The sequence below is a fragment of the Mobula hypostoma genome, chromosome 8, assembly GCF_963921235.1.
Source record: "Mobula hypostoma chromosome 8, sMobHyp1.1, whole genome shotgun sequence".
NCBI lineage: Eukaryota > Metazoa > Chordata > Chondrichthyes > Myliobatiformes > Myliobatidae > Mobula > Mobula hypostoma.
Genome location: NC_086104.1, coordinates 83,115,751 through 83,136,665, shown reverse-complemented (window position 1 = coordinate 83,136,665; position 20,915 = coordinate 83,115,751). Strand labels below are relative to the sequence as shown.

At 39.1% G+C, this 20,915-nt stretch overlaps 1 long non-coding RNA gene across 1 annotated transcript in view; it reads right to left on the bottom strand.

Moving 5' to 3' along the window:
- LOC134350151 (uncharacterized) overlaps positions 1-19,815 on the bottom strand; it is a 45,988-nt gene extending 26,173 nt beyond the window's left edge. Inside the window, exon 1 of the long non-coding RNA XR_010018837.1 lies at positions 19,625-19,815. This is a non-coding gene — a long non-coding RNA (uncharacterized LOC134350151). The remainder of the gene's footprint in view (positions 1-19,624) is intronic.
- Between the last annotated feature and the right edge of the window lie 1,100 nt (positions 19,816-20,915).

Here is a 20,915-nt window from a genome sequence, read left to right as displayed (position 1 = left end):
CACTGAGCCTTGCGGTACCCCACTAGTCACCGCCTGCCATTCTGAAAAGGTCCCGTTTATTCCCACTCTTTGCTTCCTGTCTGCTAACCAATTCTCCACCCACACCAATACCTTACCCCCAATACCATGTGCTTTAAGTTTGCACACTAATCTCCTGTGTGGGACCTTGTCGAAAGCCTTTTGAAAATCCAAATATACCACATCCACTGGTTCTCCCCATCCACTCTACTAGTTACATCCTCAAAAAATTCTATGAGATTCGTCAGACATGATTTTCCTTTCACAAATCCATGCTGACTTTGTCCAATCATTTCACCGCTTTCCAAATGTGCTGTTATCACATCCTTGATAACTGACTCCAGCAGTTTCCCCACCACCGACGTTAGGCTAACCGGTCTATAATTCCCCGGTTTCTCTCTCCCTCCTTTTTTAAAAAGTGGGGTTACATTAGCCACCCTCCAATCCTCAGGAACTAGTCCAGAATCTAACGAGTTTTGAAAAATTATCACTAATGCATCCACTATTTCTTGGGCTACTTCCTTAAGCACTCTAGGATGCAGACCATCTGGCCCTGGGGATTTATCTGCCTTCAATCTCTTCAATTTACCTAACACCACTTCCCTACTAACATGTATTTCACTCAGTTCCTCCATCTCACTGGACCCACTGTCCCTTACTATTTCTGGAAGATTATTTATGTCCTCCTTAGTGAAGGCAGAACCAAAATAATTATTCAATTGGTCTGCCATGTCCTTGCTCCCCATAATCAATTCACCTGTTTCTGTCTGCAGGGGACCTACATTTGTCTTTACCAGTCTTTGCCTTTTTACATATCTATAAAAGCTTTTACAGTCCGTTTTTATGTTCTCTGCCGGTTTTCTCTCATAATATTTTTTCCCCTTCCTAATTAAGCCCTTTGTCCTTCTCTGCTGAATTCTGAATTTCTCCCAGTCCTCAGGTGAGCCACTTTCTCTGGCTAATTTGTATGCTACTTCTTTGGAATTGATACTATCCCTAATTTCTCTTGTCAGCCACGGGTGCACTACCTTCCTTGATTTATTCTTTTGCCAAACTGGGATGAACAATTGTTGTAGTTCATCCATGCAACCTTTAAATGCTTGCCATTGCATATCCACCGTCAATCCTTTAAGTGTCATTTGCCAGTCTATCTTAGCTAATTCACGCCTCATACCTTCAAAGTTACCCCTCTTTAAGTTCAGAAACTTTGTTTCTGAATTAACTATGTCACTCTCCATATTAATGAAGAATTCCACCATATTATGGTCACTCTTACCCAAGGGGCCTCTCACGACAAGATCGCTAATTAACCCTTCCTCATTGCTCAAAACCCAGTCCAGAATAGCCTGCTCTCTAGTTGGTTCCTCGACATGTTGGTTCAAAAAACCATCCCGCATACATTCCAAGAAATCCTCTTCCTCAGCACCTTTACCAATTTGGTTCACCCAGTCTACATGTAGATTGAAGTCACCCATTATAACTGCTGTTCCTTTATTGCACACATTTCTAATTTCCTGTTTAATACCATCTCCGACCTCACTACTACTGTTAGGTGGCCTGTACACAACTCCCACCAGCGTCTTCTGCCCCTTAGTTTTACGCAGCTCTACCCATATCGATTCCACATCTTCCCGGCTTATGTCCTTCCTTTCTATTGTGTTAATCTCTTCTCTAACCAGCAACGCCACCCCACCTCCCCTTCCTTCATGTCTATCCCTCCTGAATATTGAATATCCCTGAACGTTGAGCTCCCATCCCTTGTCACCCTGGAGCCATGTCTCTGTGATTCAGTCAGGACAGAAACATGCTCTTTGACCCACTGAGTTTGTACCAACCAGTAACCATCTCATTTCCATCCCATTTGTATTCCATCCACATTCCCATTGGCTCCCTCTCCACCCCAGATTCCACCAGATGCACAAGGGGCAAGTTGCAGTTGTTAATTAACTTTGTCTTTGGAAGGGAATTGGAACACCTGAAGGAAACCCATAAGATTGGAGAGGCTATGTGCATCAAAGACAGGGCAAGAAGTTAGTATTGAACTGTAGTTGCTGGATCTCTGAGGCAGCAGCTCTGCAAGCTGGGCCACTGTGTTGCTGGCAGTGCTGGTTCATTAACTTCAATGCAATGGGAGGGCATTCATTGAACAGCCAAGCTCTAATGCACATGTTGCTACAGCAACAAAGAAAACAAATTTATCCAGATGCATATCTATGAAAAGCAGGTCATGGAGACAAGGTAATAGTTACTTTGTCTATTTGCAAGCATAAATTTGTCTGACAGGGAAATAATGTTTTCCTACCATCTGCAATTCCTCATTGTGAATCTTATATTAAGAGCCCTGCCAGATATTCCAAACTATCAGATTCTATATATTCTCCCTTTTAAAAATTATCTGCAGCTTTACTTGCAGGGTCCTAAAGAAGCTTCATCCTGAAACATTGACTGTTTATTCATTTCTATAGATGCTGCCTGACCTGCTGATATCTTCCAGCATTTTGTCTGTGTTGCTGCCGGTTTACTTTATCTTGTCATTATCATTTTTCTCAGAAGTGCAGAGTGATAATATTCTAATACTTCTTCATTAGATTAAAGATTACTTTTACTTGTCACGTGTGCAGTCAACGTAGAGTAAAATCTGTCATTTGCTTCAACTCGCTTTCAAGGACTCTTCATCGCAAGTCCTCAATATTTACTTTTTTTATGTATTATTATTACTATTTCTTTCTTTTTGTATTTACACCATTTGTTGTCTTCTGCACAATGGTTGAACACTCAAATTGGGGGTCTTTGATACTGTTACGGTTATTATTCTACAGATTTATTGACTATCCACAAGAAAATGAATCTCAGGGTTGTATATGGTGACATATATGTACTTTGATAATAAATTTACATTGAGCTTATTTTGATATAATAATAATTTTATTGATATATTACCTTTCAAATGTGAAGATGTTTGCTTCAACACTTGCTTCAACAACCAATGCATTGCAAGGAAGTGCAGGGTTAAGCCAGCAATTGTCACCAAGCTTCTGGTGCCAGTATAGCATGCCTACAGAATACTAGTCCTAGTGTTTTGGAATGTGGGAGTCACAGAGAGGACATACAAACTCCTTGCAGAGAGTGTCAGAGAACCCAGGTCACTGACACTGTAATAGAGTTATGCTAACCACTACATTTCCAAGCTGCCTCACGGGTCTCTGTTCAACAGTATTTAACATGGCCAGTAATAAATCAGATATGGCTTTTGACATGGTTGTCAAAGAGAAAGGAATAGTATTTGGAGTATAAATCAGGCTGTCTATTTGGTAGATTAAAAGTCAAATTAAAATTCTCAGGTGCTGGAGATCTGAGACAAAAATGGGAAATAATACAGTCAGCAGGTTGATCCTTCATCAGAGTTTAGTATTTTCCTTTGAAATATACTAACCAAAATAAGCTATATCCCTAAAAATAAGAAAAAAACAAAACAGATTGAAAGTAAAATGGTTCAGAGCATGACCACACAAGAAGTGAGAATTTAGTCCATAACCAAGTAACAATTCTTATCAGCTCTGCCGCTTTCCATGGAGAAATTCAGTCATTCTGTGTATGGAGCAACCCTCCAATTTTTCAAGGTCTTCTTGCCCACATTTTTATTGGCAGCCTCCCAGCATCATTTGTATTCTAGGCAGAAGTTACAGGCAGGGGTTACCAATAAAAGATACCGCACAATATTGTAAAATCATTCCAACAAAGCTCATTCTTTTGATATGTCCATGCAAAGTCTGCAGGAACCAAGCTAGATTCTGAAAAGTATACAAATCAGGACAATCTGACATGCCTGGAGTTATTGTTGATGAAAGCCAGTTCTCATCAATGGTGAGCCGCGGGAGAGAGTCATTCTTTCACTCACCTCTTCAGAACCAAGCTTAATAACAAACACAACTGGTAAAAAAGATGGAAGAAATTTCTTCCATGGTTTAAATCCTCTCCTCTATATAAGAAAATAAGATATGGACTACATCAATGATCCAGGCCCTTTGTTATTACAGACAGAAATAATTCACACAAGGTTTACCCTCAGAACAAAATTTCTTTATTACAAGCTGACATTAATAAGAAAGTCGCTTGTCCTGAAATGAACTTCTCTGATCCAAAGTTTTCATTATTCTTATTTTACTTCTTTTAACTTTTATCCTCATTATCTCTACACAACAAATATTGCATTCATAGGATGAGTTAAGACTTTTCAATACTACACGAGATCAATAAGCTTCAAAGCCTCACGTGTAGTTCCATTTTTACCTTATACATACAGTGAAATACACAATCTACCATCTTGGGTACTAGTCTCCATAGAATTCAAGGCACCTTCAAGGAGCAGTGCCTCAGAAAGGTGGCATCCATTATTAAGGACTCCCATCACCCAGAACATGCCCTCTTCTCATTGTTACTGACAGCAAGGAAGTACAGAAGCGTGAAGGCATGCACGCAGCGATTCAGGAACAGCTTCTTCCCGTCAGCCATCTGATTCCTAAATGGACATTGAACCCATGAATACTACCTCGCTTTTTTGATACTGTTTCTGTTTCTGCACTATTTGTAACTTCACTATTTAGTATTCACATATATATACTTACGGTAATTGCTGTACTTATTTTTTTCTATTGTATAACGTATTGCATTGTGCTGCTGCTGCTAAGTTAACAGATTTCATGACATATGCCGGTGATAGTAAACCTGATTCTGATTCTACATGCCTGCTCACAGTCCAACATATTCAGCGTAAAGTTCCTGCAATAGCTCCAAGTCTCTTGATTCCTTAAATATCTAAAATTCTATCAATATCATTCCTGAATATACTAAGCTGCTGTGCTCTACAACTGTTTTGGGATAGAGACCTCAAATTATTCAATTTTTCTCTGGACGAAGAAATTTCTTCTTATCTCAGGCCTGAATGGTTGATCAATATTTTGAAATTATGGTCCCAGGTTCCACTTACACTAACCCAGTGAAGCACCACATATCTGTCTTCACCATGCACCATAGCCCCATAAATGTTTTGTGCCTTGCAAGACTTTTTTTTGTTCTTCTGATCTCAGGTCTCGTCTGTCTAATCTGTCTGCATGTTAATCTCACCCACTATTGCTCTCTACCACAGAAATAAATTACACTCTTCATAACATCGCCCTTTAACAACAGATCTATCTTCAGCATCACACACAAAATGCTGGAGGAACTCAGCGGGCCAGGCAGCATCTATGGAAAAGAGTAGACAGTCGATGTTTCAGGCCGAGACCCTTCTTCAGGACTGGAAAAATAGATGAATCAGAATCAGTTTTATTCGCACCGGCATGTGACATGAAATTTGTTAACTTAGCAGCAACAGTTCAATGCAATACGTAATCTCGCAGAGAAAATAATAATAATAATAAATAAAATAATAATAATAATAAATAAACAAGTAAATCAATTATGTATATTGAATAGATTTTTAGAAAGTCCAAAAACAGAAATACTGTATATTAAAAAAAAGTAAGGTGGTGTCCAAAGATTCAATGTCCATCTAGGAATCGGATGGCAGAGGAGAAGAAGCTGTTCCTGAATCGCTGAGTGTGTGCCTTCACGCTTCTGTACCTCCTACCTGATGGTAACAGTGAGAAAAGGGCATGCTCTAGGTGCTGGCGGTCATTAATAATGGACGCTGCCTTTCTGAGACCCCACTCCCTAAAGGTGTCCTGGGTAATTTGTAGGCTAGAGCTGACAAAGGTTTACAACTTTCTGCAGCTTCTTTCGGTCCCGTGCAGTAGCCCTTCCATACCGGACAGTGATGCAGCCTGTCAGAATGCTCTCCATGGTACATCTATAGAAGTTTTTGAGTGCATTTGTTGACATGCCAAATCTCTTCAAACTCCTAATAAAGTATAGTCGCTGTCTTGCCTTCTTTATGACTACATCGATATCCTGGGATGAGGTTAGATCCTCAGAGATCTTACCACTCAGGAACTTGAAGCTGCTCACTCTCTCCACTTCTGATCCCTCAATGAGGATTGATATGTGTTTCTTCGTCTTAACCTTCCTGAAGTCCACAATCAGCTCTTTCGTCTTACTGACGTTGAGTGCCAGGTTGTTGCTGTGGCACCACTCCGCTAGTTGGCATATCTCACTCCAGAACACCCTCTTGTCACCACCAGAGATTCTACCAACAATGGTTGTATCATCAGCAAATTTATAGATGGTATTTGACCTATGCCTGGCCACACAGTCATGTGTATATAGAGAGTAGGGCAGTGGGCTAAGCACACACACCCTGAGGTGCGCAGTGTTGATTGTCAGCGAGGTGGATATGTTATCTCCAATCCGCACAGACTCTGGTCTTCCAGTTAGGAAGTCAAGGATCCAGTTGCAGAGGGAGGTACAGAGGCCCAGGTTCTACAACTTCTCAATCAGGATTGTGAGAATGATGGTATATAATGCTGAGTTATAGTTGATGAACAGCATCCTGACGTAGGTGCTTGTGTTGTCCAGATGGTCTAAAGCCGTTTGGAGAGCCATTAAGATTGCTTCTGCCATTGACCTATTGTGGCGATAGGCAAATTGCAATGGGTCCAGGTCCTTGCTGAGGCAGGAGTTCAGTCTAATCATGATCAACCTCTCAAAGCATTTCATCACTGTCTATGGGAGTGCTACCAGGCGATAGTCATTAAGGCAGCACACATTATTCTTCTTAGGCACTGGTATAATTGTTACCGTTTTGAAGCAGGTGGGAACTTCCACCCGTTGCAGTGAGAGGAGCCAGAGTTTACGAGTAACATGGTGGGAAGAGGCTGTAAGATTCATGTTAGGAGGATAGACCTGTACATAACATTCCAGTTGTGATGTTACCAGGACTGTATACCATTGTTCTAAAACACATCTATTCTTAAATTAATTTCCTTTTGCATAGACCAATATTCCACTGTCTTCCTGAGTAATGGCTGCATGCGCATCTCCACCATAATTTTCACTGATTCCTTAACACCGCATTTTCTGAATACCATTGTCTTTCTGTATCTCCAAAATTAAAATATAGTCTGCTTTTCTATCTTTTCCTATGTTTTTTTTGCACTATATTCCTTCTACCATGTCCTCAACCATACTCCAAACCTATATATACTCCCCTGAACCTTATTTGCATCCTTCTCACTAAATATTTGGGCACCCTACTATATATCAAAAGCAAATCTGAAAGCAACACCTTTACTCCTCATATCCAAAACACTGATGCAGTTTATGAACATCTCTAACTTAAATACCAATACCAATCCTTGTAGCACCCCATTAGTCACAGACACTCAACCTGAAAATGACCCATTTATTCCTATTCAATGTTTCCTGCCCAATAAACAGTCCTCTTTCTATGTGAATCTATTGTTCTCAGTACTATGTGCTCTAACAGCTCTTGCAACGACCTTCTGAAGATCCAAATACATCAGTCCACTTGCTACCTTTCATAATTCCTGCTAGACAGAAACTCTAGAGATTAGACAAAGATATACAGTATATTTCCATATTGTCTCAGTGGTTAGAGTAATGCTACTGCAGTGCCAGTGACCCAGGTTCAGTTCCACCACTGTCTGTAAGGAATTTGTACTTTTTCTCTCTGTGACCGCATGGGTTTCCTCCAGGTGCTGCTGTTTCCTCCCACATTCCAAAGACATACAGTTTAGTAGGTTAATTAGTCACATGCATGGAAATGGGGAGCACGTGCTCATTGGACCAGAAAAGCCTGTTGCACGCTGTATCTCTAAATTTTATAAAAACTTCTATTATTTTGTTCTTTATTACCATTTTAGCAGATTCAAAGGAGCAGACTCTACCTGAACTTTGCAGGGATGAAGGTCCTAGTGAATTACATAACTAGGCAATGGAATGGGCTTTAATCTAAATAGTGCAGTTGGTTCAACAGCTTCAAAATGTGTGGATAAAGTAAAAGGGAAAGAGATTGCAGGAGAGATTACAAAATTCTCCAGAATAAAGAATAAAACAGAAAGCTTAGAAAAGGATTTAACTTTGAAAAAGAATTTACTTTCAGGCAACATTGAGAGAAAACTGAAGAGAAGGGTAGTGAATACAGGACCGAAGGTGTTATATTTGAATGCACACAGCATACAAAACAGGGTCCAGGATCTTGTAGCACAGTTAGAAACTGACAGTTATGACATTGTGGACATCACAGAGACATGGTTGGAAGAAGATCACAGCTGGGGGCATAACAACCAAGGATACACATCCTATTGAAAAGACAGAAGTGAGACAGAGGGGGTGGGGTTGCTTTGCTCGTAAAAATATATAACCAAATCTGTCAGAAAAAGTTACATGGATCAGCAGATGTAGAATCTCATGGGTAGAGTTGAAAAATTACAAGGGTAGAAAGACCCTGATAGGAGGTTATATGCAGTGCCCAGGATATAGGGAGTAAAAATTATAATGGGAAATAGAAATGGCATGTAAAAGGAGCAATGTTATGATGATCATCGAAGATTTCAATATGCAGATTTATTGGGAAAGTCAGGGTTCCCAAGAGAAGGAATTTGTAGAATGCCCACGAGATGGCTTTTTAGAGCAACTTGTGGTTGAGCCCTCTAGGGAAAAGGCAATTCTGGATTGGGTGTTGTGTAATAAGCCAAATTTGGTTAGGGAGCTTAAGTTAAATGAACCCTTAGGAGGCAGTGATCATACTATGATTGAATTCACCCTGCAATTTGATAGAGAGAAGCTAAAATCAGATGTATCAGTATTGCAGTTGAGTAAAAGGAATTGCAGAGCCACAAAGGCAGAGCTGGCCAAAGTTAAATCGAAGAAAACTCTAACAGGGATGACAGTAAGGTAGGAACAGCTAGAGTTTCTGGGAATAATTCAGAAGATACAAGATCAGTTTTTCTAAAACAAGAAGAAGCATTCAAAAGAAGGGGATGAGTTAATCGTGGCTGACAAGGGAAATCAAAGGCAGCATAAAAGCAAATAGGAGTACATGCAATACAGCAATAATTAGTGGGAAGCCACTGCATTGGGAAACTCTTTAAAAACCAACAGAAGGCTACTAAGATTTTCAGAAGGTCTTTGACATGATGCCACACATGAGGCTGCTTAGCAAGATAAGAGCCTTTGGTAATACTGAAAAGATACTAGCATGGACAGAACTTTGGCTGACTGGCAGAAAGCAGAGTCAAATAAACTAGGCAGTTCTTATTGGCTGCTAGTGACTAGAGATCACTGGTGGGGTTGGTGTTGGGTCATTACTTTTCATGTTATATGTTAATGACCAGGGAGATGAAATTGATGAGTTTGTGGAAAAGTTTGAAAATAATACTACAATATGTGTAGGGGCAAGTAGTGATGAGGAAGCAGAGAGTCTGCAGAGGGACTTGGACAGATTAGGAGAATGGGCAAGGAAATGGCAGATGAAACACAGTGTAGTGAAGTGTATCGTCATGCACTTCTGTAGAAGGAATAAAAGCATAGACTATCTTCTAAGTGGGGAGTGAATTCAGAAATCGGAGGTGCAAAGGGACCTGGGAGCGTTCCAGGATTCAACAGAGGTTAATTTGCACATTGACTCAGTAGTAAGAAAGGTGAATACAATGTTAGAATTCATTTCAAGAGGACTAAGAAAACTAGGATATAAAATCAAGGATGTAATGCTGAGGCTTTATAAGGCATCTGTTAGACCACACTTGGAGCATAGTGAGCAGTTTTGGGACCCGTACTAAGAAAGGGTCTGCTGGTATTGGCGAGGGTCCAGAGGAGGTTTACATTAATGTCCCTGGGAATGAAAGGGTTAATTTATGAGGAGTGTTTGATGGTTCTAGACCTGTACTTTCTGGAGTTTAGAAGAATTAGAGAGGATCTCATTGAAACCTATCAAACATTGAAAGGTCTTGATAGAGTGGGTGTACAGAGCTTTAGAGCAGAGATGAGGAGGATTTGCTTTACCCAGAGGATGATAAATTTGTGATATTCATTGGCACAGACTGGGTATATTTAAAATAAATCTTGATAGATTTATGATCAGTAAGGATAAAGATTACAGGGAGAATGCAGGAAAATGAGGTTGAGAAGAAAAATAAATCGGCAATGATTGAATGGGTCAATGGCCCAGTTCTGCTCCTATGTCTCACGGTCTTATGATCTTATTTTCTTGATTCAGATTCTAGAATTTCCTTACTACTGACACCAGGCCAATGGGTGCACAGCTCCCAAAATTAACCCACCCTTTCCTTTTCTTTCCTAAGTGATGAGGTGACACTTCCTACCTTCCAATCTGTGAAACCTATTTGAGAATCTGTGGAAAATTGGAAGGTTCCATCCATTATCTCCATAGCTACATCTTTTAAAATGTTAGGACTCAAGTCCTTAGGTCCTAGGGATTTATAGGCTTTCGGTTCTAGTAGTTTTTCCAATATTTAGATTATTTAATTACTCTATGGTAATTCCTTTCAGCTCCTCGGTCATACTAGACTTATTATTTTCCAATGTTTCATGAAGCTGTTTAAATCTTTTTTCTGACGTCTTGCAGAAGATATTTTTTAATTTCTCAGCCCAACATAATTTCTCTTCTCTCATTCTGTAAGGGACCTTTAAAATGTGTACTTTTTTTGTCTTTTATTTCTTTTCTTTTTATGTAGCTGCAATGTCACTTTTGAACTTCACATGAAGTCCTTTATTGATGAGGGGTATAGTCTTTACAAAACAAGATGAAAAATTAGTGATAAGCATAATTCTTCAGCTCAAGTATCCCTTAATAATCTTTGTGCTTTGCCCAAATTTCCTCCATTAATCTAAGATGGTGCAAAATTAAATCAGTGTTTTCTTCAAAACATACAAAGGTGGCCAGCCAAGTGGAAGTGACATTAGAAGATGACATCAGAAAGTATTTAATATATAACATAAAAAGAAAAATATTAAATAAATTTATTATTTGCAAAATGGATGAATCATCTCCAAGAACAGATTATTTTTATATATTTTCATGCAATTGTAGTTTCCTCTGCCGAAGTTCAAAAGAGTGAGATGGCATGATTGCAACTTATAATAGCCTGAATGTTCTTGAGAGGGTGGATGTGGAGAAGATAGTCATTTTGGAGATTTGATGATTAGGTTCACAATAAAAAATAAGGAGATTAAATTCTTTCTTTCGGAGAACAGTGATGAACTTTTGGGGACTCTCTTCCTCAAAGGGTGTTGAAAATAGTCTTAGAAAATGTTTAAAGGAAAGGTAGATAAATTCTTGATAAGAAAGCTTACTAGGGATGGGCTGAGACGTGGAGTTGAGGTTGCAATCAAATCAGCCATAATCTTTCTGAATGATAGATTATACTCAAGCGCTGAGAGACCTACTCCCACCCCTAATGCCTATGTTTGTAGGTTCACCTTCCTTCAGTTACACCTATTCATAAAACCCTCTCCACTTCTTCATTTCTTTTTTAGCTGACTTGAGCATATGTTGTCTCCGAAATTATTAACCCATGTGTGGCATGTTTTTATAAAGGCCTTCTGGAACCCTAGCTAAACTATATCCACCACAATATCCGAATGTGTTATTCTTTCCTCTTCAAAAAATTGATTGAGATTAGAGAAGCAAGATTTTCATTTTGATAATCCAAAAAGAAGTACTGCAGAAGTAGGCCATAAAACCTACTGTTCCTCTATTCAAAATGTTCACGGCTAATCCTGTGCTTCAGTCCAATCCATACATCACCAGTCACTCTGATGCCCCCAAATCAATCTGTTACAGCCTTGAATACTTGCCACTAAAAATCCACGACCTGCTGATGTGGAGACATTGAAAGGTTTACAACTCTCCTTGCAGTGTAATTTCTCCTTCCATCGGTCCTAAATGCTGATCCTTTATCTTGTGCCTATTCCCCATATTTCAGGAATAATGATTTTAGTTTCAAGGTAGTATACTTTTTTCTATAACACGATTTTTATTACTTATCAAATCAAATAACTAAACTATGTGCTCTAAGGTTTTCTTTCTTCAGTGAGTCTTCTGGTGGTAAAATTTCCTGTAATGAATTATTAAAATATGTGCAATATGCTTCTGCTGTTGCTTCCCTATCTTCTGTTAGAATGAACAGATTTAACTCAACCAGACCAGGTTTCATTTGGTTTATTTATGCAATACTTTTCTTTTCACTTCATACATCGTGAACCTTGCAATCTCACCTCCTGAACTGTCTCTTTAAGTGCTTATTTAATTACTCACTGCTTCTGGTTTTGCAATGTGCATCAACAGCCGTCCTCTTCCCATCCCATACTTCATTTTTAAATTGATTTGATTATATAATATTTTGTTTTATACTCCTTAATAACTTAATTTCACACTACACCTTTGTCTTCCTAATTGCTCTCAAGAATTCTGTCCTGACCTTTTTAGTATTCTCCTTGCCTAGCTCTCCCCTGCTGTGCATGAATCTGCAGGATGCAGCTGTACTTGCACTGAATTTTATTGATCTATGAGGTCTCAGTCGTGTTTAGCTTGTTTTGAATATTTTAAGCAGGATTATGTTATTTCTGCAATATATTAAAATATTTCCAGTTTCTGATTCTACATTGTTGTTTATCCAAATTGTTCTCAGTCTGTACTTTCAGCCCGTTAACATCTAGTCTTCTCCAATAAGACACCCTGCTCCTCATTACACGCACACTCACTATTCAATTTTAGAGTGACTAGGTTAGAACTGTACTCTTTAGAACATAGGAGAGACTGAGGCTCTGTGTGTATCACTGGACAGTTTAAATAATATCAAATAGTTGATTCTTTAACAGTATTTATAATTATACTTTTACAGTCTATTTTCATAGCCCTGGTCCCTTAGATTAGCTCCTCCAATATTAGCTTCTCTTACTTATGATGAATATAGTGTAGTGGATGTGGTGTGTATGGATTTTTATAAGGTATTTGACAAGGTTCCCAGGGTAGGCTCATTCAGGAAATTATGAGGCACAGAATCCATGGGGACTTGGAGGCTTGGATTCAAAACTGGTTTTCCCACAGAAGGCAAAGTGTATTGGTAGACAGCGGGTATTCTGCCCAAAAGTCAATGACTAGTGGTGTTCCGCAAGGATCTGTTCTGGGACCCGGCTCTTTTTGATCTTTATAAATGATTTGGATGAGAAAGTGGAGGAGTGGGTTTCTAAGTTTGTAGATGATATGATTGTTGGAAGTGTTCTGGGTAGTGTAAAATGTTGTCATAGGTTACAATAGGATACAGGCAGGATGGAGAGTTGGACGTCAATCCTGAAAAGTGTGAAGCGATACTCTCTGGAAGATCAAACTTGAAGGCAGAATACAAAGTCAATGGCAGGATTGTTAGTGGTGCAGAAACAGCAGGATCTTGGGGTCAAGTCAGTAGATCCCTCAGAGTTACCCCACAGGTTGATAGGATGGTTAAGAAGGCAAATAGTGTGCTGGCCTTCATTAGTTAGGGGATTGAGTTCAAGAGCTACAAGGTTATGGTGCTGCTCTCTAAAACTCTGGTTAGACCACATTTGGAGTACTGTGTTCATTTGGTTGCCTCATGATAGGAAGGAAGTGGAAGCTTTAGAGAGGGTGCAGAGGAGATTTGTCAGGATACTGTCTGGATTAGAGTACATGTATAAGCAGTTAGAACCAAATGAGGTACTTGAGGAGTATAAGAAATGCAAGAGACACTTAGGAAATCAGGAGGTCTAAAAGAGGACATAAGATTGCTCTGCCAGACAAGGTGATAAAGAATCACAAGAGCTTCTATAGATATTGTTAGAGTGGATTCCTTTTGGGTAGCTGAATTGTTTACACTTAAATGACTTTGGCCACCAGACTTCTATTTTAACTGTTTGACAAAGGACTGTGGATTGAGTCCACCACAACGGGCTTCCTAAAAGGTGTGAATACCAGATGCTTCTGGTAGTCTGACCTGATGCTGTAGTTTCGAAGGCAGTATCGCCTATACATTATAAATATTAATTGTCTTCTATGCTAGCACGGGAAATGCCAAATAAATTTATCGTAGACTTAACTTACATTCCTAAAGGCTGTGGATACCAACCCAGACATGTTGGCGTTGGAAGGAAAGGATGGTGTGATATTTTGTATGTAGCTTCAATAGGAAGCATTGTCTATGCATTGTCTATAACTTTTAAGTAGCGATTGCCTTTGTGTTTAGCATATAAATATTGAGCCCACATTGAGCTAACAGACCTTTCTGCGGAAAGCGTCTCCGTCTGTTAAGATGCCTGCTGTACCTTGTTGTATCGAATAAAGAAGCTGCTTTGTATCTACCAGTGACCCTGTCTCTCCGCTAATTTCATCCACATTACAACAGATATATTAAGGGCAAAAGGATAGCAAGGTCCTCTTGAAGATCAGTGTGGTCATCGATGCGCAGAGCTGAAAGTGATGGGGGAGATCTTAAACATATTTTTTGCATCCGTATTTACTTGGGAAGCAGATACAATGCCAACAAAACTGAGACATGGACTGTATCTGAATTACAAAAGAGGAGGTGCTTGCTGAACTGAGGCAAATCTGGGCGAAAAAATCTCTAAGGCCTCAAAAAGTGTCCTCCTGGACCTCATGGGAGACTATTGCAGAAATTGCACGGGCACTGGGAGAGATATTCATCAGAGTCCTGATGAAAGGTCTCAGCCTGAAATGTCAACTGTTTATTCCTCTCAACTGATGCTGCCTTAGCTGATGAGTTCCTCCGGCATTTTGGGTGTGCTACTGTGGATTTCCAGCATCTGCAGAATCTCCTGTGCGAGAGATATTTAAAATGTCCTTTGCCATGGGTGAATAGCTAATGTTGTTCTGGTGTTTAAGAGGGGCTCTGAGAATAATGTGGAAAATTGGGGTCTGATTAAAGGAACAAAAGAATGGAAATAGTTAACTCACACATTCTAGCTCGGTTAGATTGTGCTTGACCTGACCAAATACATGCACAGCAATCTCCAGAGAAGGATGCAAAAGTACAATAAACGTCTAGTGAGCAGAAGTCCTGTGGGTGAAAACACCTTGTTAATGAGAGAAGTTAGAGGAGAATGGCCATACTGGTTCAAGCTGACAAGAAAGTGACAGCAACTCAAAAATTGCTTTGGAGGTGAACAAGTAAAATGCAGGGGCTTCAATGAAGTAGATTGGGAGATCAAAGATTCATCTTTAGGATATGAAAAGTCCATTCAAGAGTCTGATAACGTTGGAATAGAAGCTGTCCTTGAGTCTGGTGATACATGCTTTCAAGCTTTCATTCACTTTCAATGAACTGAATTTACAAAGGGCAGCACAAATGATTGTACTGCTCTATTTCACGTGTGGCCCATGCTACTGACAGTATCTATGCTATTTATTGACCCTGGACAATGTAGACCATGAAATGGCACAGGAGATGGAGGAATATGCTATCAGGGATTCACAATGCAAAGGGCAATTGATCTTCTGCTTTTGTGATGTCTTTGCTCACACGCAAGTAATACCACTGTGCAATCCAGAAGCTTCTGCCAAGGAATGTGTTTGATACAGAGCTTGTGCATTTTGTGGATTTCGTATTTCCAGCTTCTTTGTTTTTTGTTGTTATGTTCAATGTTCATTGCAGGACTGGCTCTCCTGATTACTTACAGAACTGCTCTGAACAATAAAGGGCTTGTACTAAAGACAAAAAGTATACGTGGTTCACATATGCCTTCCTGAGATGGAAATCTGATATCTCTTCTGAGTCTAATTTATACATCTGACCCATGGATTTACAGCAATGTCATTGGCTGTTCATGAACTCTAAAAATTGCACGACAAATCACCTAAATCAGGTCATTGAGAAATGGGCAATGAATGCTGATCTGTCCAGCAACTCCTGCATTACATGAAGTGAAATAAAAACTCTCTGTGGACTCCCTTACTGAGTGGCTTGGACATGGTTCCAATTCAGGGAATTGTATTAATTTATTTGAGCGAGAGCAAGGTTATAAATGTACCGTGAGCAAAGGATGTTGGGGACGGAGAGGATCCACCTTGCTCGGTGTCTCAACCCCGAGACACCGGGCAAGGTCACTTGATTCCAAATAACTCGTTTATTGATCATTACAGAATGTCTCTCTGGTGCTCCCTCCCCTCTCCTTTCTCCATTTCCCAACCATGATTCTCCTTTTCCCTATCCCCTTCCCACTCACAATCTACAATAGAGATTCATATCAGCGTCAGGTTTATCATCACTCGCATATGTCATGAAATTTGTTTATTTGCAGCTGCAGCAATACAGTGCAATACATAAAATTACTGTAGTACTGTAGTAATTAATATAGGCGCATATATAGCTAGGGTGGTTAAGATTTTTGCATAGTGGTGTATATATCTGCTTTCTGTGCGTAAATAGAATTTAGATAAGAAATTGTTTTCCTTTAGGTCTTTTTATTACACCATTACCTTGTCCTTTTTTTGAATAATACTTGACTGAAATTTTTTATTGGAAATAAAAATTGATGAAGGCTACTTTGATGCAGCTACAAAGAAGGCAAGACAGCAGCTATATTTCATTAGGAGTTTGTGGAAATTTGGTTTGTCAACTAAGACACTCAGAAGCTTCTACAAATGTATCGTGGACAGCATTCTGACTGGCTGCATCACCATCTGGTATGGAGGGTGGGGATGGAGCTACTGCACAAGATTGAAGTAAGTTGCAGAAAATTGTAATATTCATCAACTCTACCATAGGTAGTATCCTTGGGTAGCTTCCGTAGTATCCGAGACACCTTCAAGAAGCTGTGCTTTAGGAAGTTAGCAACCATCATTAAGGGTCCCCATCACCCAGGACATACCTTCTTCACACTGTTACTATTGGAAAGGAGGTACAGAAGCCCGAGTGATTCAGGAACAGCTTCGTCCTCACTGTCACCCGATTTCCGAATGGACATTGAACCTATGAACACTACCTCACTACTTTATTATTTCTGATATCTTGCACTATTTGTTTTAAATCAGGTGCCTGAGAATTTTGCACAGTAGTGTATACTGTATATCTGCTTTGCATGTGTAATTCGAATTTAAACATGGAATTGTTTTCCTTCAGGTATTTTTATATACACCATTCCCTTGTCCTTTTATAGAGTAATACTCAGTTGAGTTTTTTTATATAGGAAATAAAAATTGATGCAGACTACTTTGATGCAGCTATAAAGAAGGCCCTGAGGCTGTGACCCTGCTGAACCTCACATCACTGCGCGAAGCAGTATTGCACCCATATTGTACTGTCTCAGAACTTTTATATTTGTATGCTGTAGCACTTACTTTTTATTTGCAGTTATTTTGTAAATAACACTATTCTTTGCATTTCTGGTCAGATGCTAACTGCATTTCATTGGCTTTGTATCTGTACTCGGCACAATGACAAAGTTGAATCTAATCTAATATATACTTAATGTAACTCAGTTTTTTCTCTTTGTTTATTTATCATGCATTTCATTGTACTGTTGCCATAAAGCTAATAAATTTTATGACATGCTACTGATATTAAATCTGATTCTGATATTTAATTAAAACACAATAAATCTAATTGCACCTTTAAAATTATATTTTATTACAAATATCTGTGTGTGCACCAAAATAATTTTCTGGCATTACAACTTTGACAGTCCTGAAACAATTTTCAGTACTGCTCTCACCCCAAACCCACAAACACCTATTCCAATTATTATCAACTATTAACTTAACTAAACAACACTTAAAATGTATGTTCTGGATGTGATTGAAGTCAGCAGAGAGATACTGAAGCTGGTGATATATTTAGTCATCATAACAAGCAGGAATCATTCTGGAGACACTCTCAGTAGAGGGTCACAAACCCAAAGGTATATCACATTTTTATACCATTAAGATCAAAGGTAACAGTAAATGATTCAATACAATTTGAATAGTTACAATGCTTCAATACTTTGTGTTGACAACTGGTTCCTTTGAGATACATAGTGGAAGCACTTTGTAATTGATAAGACACTTCTAAAGGTCCAAACACCCTGGGAGAAACTAATTAACACAATTTTTTTGATGACAGAGAACCAGACACCCAAAATTTATGTTTACAGGGCTGTCTCTGAGTATACAAATATGAAAGGTACACAAGAACTATTGATTGGCTATTTCTGTAACCATGTTTGATATGCTAAGTGACATCATCTATCTGGTCTGCCAGCTTGCACTCAAGTCACAATAGTGCAAATAATTTAGCCAATGTTGCCTGGTGTGATGCAATCCAATTAACACAACCTTACTGTCACAACGTTTTGGCTGTTGCATATGCAATCTCAGTCTGTGGGCCCGTTTAACTTCAATATACAGCTTGCAATTTACAATAAGAACTGAAAGTTAATTGCAGATATCCTGAACTTGTTTACATTTGCAATAAGAACTGAAGGCTAGCTCTTGTTTGAATTAATATCTGCTTTATCCCCATAAATCCAGAATACTCCCTAACAATGTGCATGACTCCTTTTGATCACTTTTACTTCATACATCTATTTTTTCTTGGTTCAAACTACCACAAGGAACCATAATCTCTTTTGGATTTAGAATGGAAATTCTGTGCTAGTGTTAAATAAGAGCTTCTCCATAAATCTTACGCTGATTTTAAGCTAATGACAATTTATTTGCTAGCTGATCCATTTGCAGGTGCAACCTCGATCATTTCTGTAGTTTCAACAAGCACTGACTACATTCATGACAAGTCTGTGATCATTAATTTTCCTTCACTTACACTCTGTTGCTATGCTACCTAAATTATGCAAGACTAACAAAAATATTTTAAATACAATTTTCTTCGAATGTCTGTTCTTTACAAAGCTTAGAATTTGAAGACACTTTGGCATAAAATGTGTGTGGTAATATTTACACTACAATTACTGTTCTGAGATTGTGGCTTCAGTAATGCTTTCAGCCAGACAGTACCTCATATATTATGTCTGGGTTCAGCTGGAAAACTCCTGCAAGAAGAATCATACGTGGTTCAGATTACAAGCAATGGTGTGGTTTCTCTCACTATTATGCAACCGGTGTACTTTGAGAATTTGGACACGAGTTTCTGCACTTTGTAACCATTTAATCCTAGCTTTGTTCTGTTCCACCACCACATCATTCCCCGCAACTTTTAATCATTACAGATATAACCACACAATATTGCAGGCATCTCAGTTGCTGCAAGTTTACAAGCCACAGTCTGTCTGCCTTTTGCTGTTTGAACTGCCCAGAGCTCAGACTCGCTACCCATGGTGTCCCTTCTCCCAATTAATGTGCACAATATTCAAGCTGACCTTCCTCTTTACTTCACTCCTTACCTATCGCCCTCCTCTTTGCCAAGAGGCCTCAACAGCAACCAATCATCGAGTAGACTCGGCCCTGAGAATAGAGTCTTTATCAGCAGGCAAAGCCGGGCAGTGCAACTTTACTACTTCTAACAATCTTCAAATAGCCAGACACATCAACACACCTTAAAATTTATTTAAATGCTTTCTCTTAAGAAGTAGCAAAATCATATTAGACATATTAAAATCATATCAAAGTCAATTTTTAAAATTCCAATAAAGGAAGATTTTAAAAATATAAATATCATCTTACATTTGCTCCTCTTAATCTCCAGACTGTTAATCATCAATGAAAAACTTCCAAGATGTGACAGACTTCCCATCAGAAAGCTGGAATCCACAGTTTGGTCAGTAGGGTTGAATTTTGCATGAACACTGCAATGGAATGGAGTGACAGATGCAGAGGTATCTGTCACTTAGCATGTCTCAGCACTATGGGATACGTTGAAGGACAGATACCACTGCATCCACGTGCCTTGAACAATATTCTTCAGCCTTTTTATAAGGCAGCGCTCTTCAGTGACCCATGAACAGCAGGAAGGTGTAGCCTGTACTTTTTGCAAATATTAACCAATAATTGAATTTTAGAAAAACAATAGTCAAAGCAAAATTAAAGTTCTCAGGTCATCCAGAAAGACTTACAATCAGTGGTAGCTTTAATGTGTGAAGTAAAAATTACATACATATTTAAAAAAATAATTAAACAGCTTGATTCTCTCTTCCACAGTATGACAATATTGTTGAGAGTTTGGAATAGTCTCTTATATGCAGCTATTCTACCCTGACATATTCTGAATCTTTCAATAATTAAGTTGTTTAAATGATGATGGCTTGCTGCATCATTCACTTTCTGTCTCTCCTGCCCATCCAAATATTAGGAATCCAGAATGATGCCCACCATTCATTGGTGGAATTTCCTACAAGTTTTCATTTGCTACAGGTGCCCTAGTATTTTCAGTAAGTCTCTAGCTAGTGGACTTGAACAGATAACGAATGGGGAGTAGAGGTGCTGGGTCTTTAAGCACTTGAAACTTCAGAATTTTTTGAAAGCATTGACAATAAACTGGACTGGTCAAAGAACACTGAGGCTGTCTACAAGAAGGGTCAGAGCCGTCTCTATTTCCTGAGGAGACTGAGGACCTTTAACATCTGCCAGACGATGCTGAGGATGTTCTACGAGTCTGTGGTGGCCAGTGCTATCATGTTTGCTGTTGTGTGCTGGGGCAGCAGGCTGAGGGTAGCAGACACCAACAGAATCAATAAACTCATTCGTAAGGCCGGCAATGTTGTGGGGATGGAACTGGACTCTCTCATGGTGGTGTCTGAAAAGAGGATACTGTCTAAGTTGCATGCCATCTTGGTCAATGTCTCCCATCCACTACATAATGTACTGGGTGGGCACAGGAGTATACATATAGTATATAGTGACAAATATGTACTTTGATAATAAATTTACTTTGACTTTGACTATGTTGCGAATTTCTACAATTATATATTACTGATCTCACTAACCTTTCGCAAAGTGCAGAATATCCAAAACACCA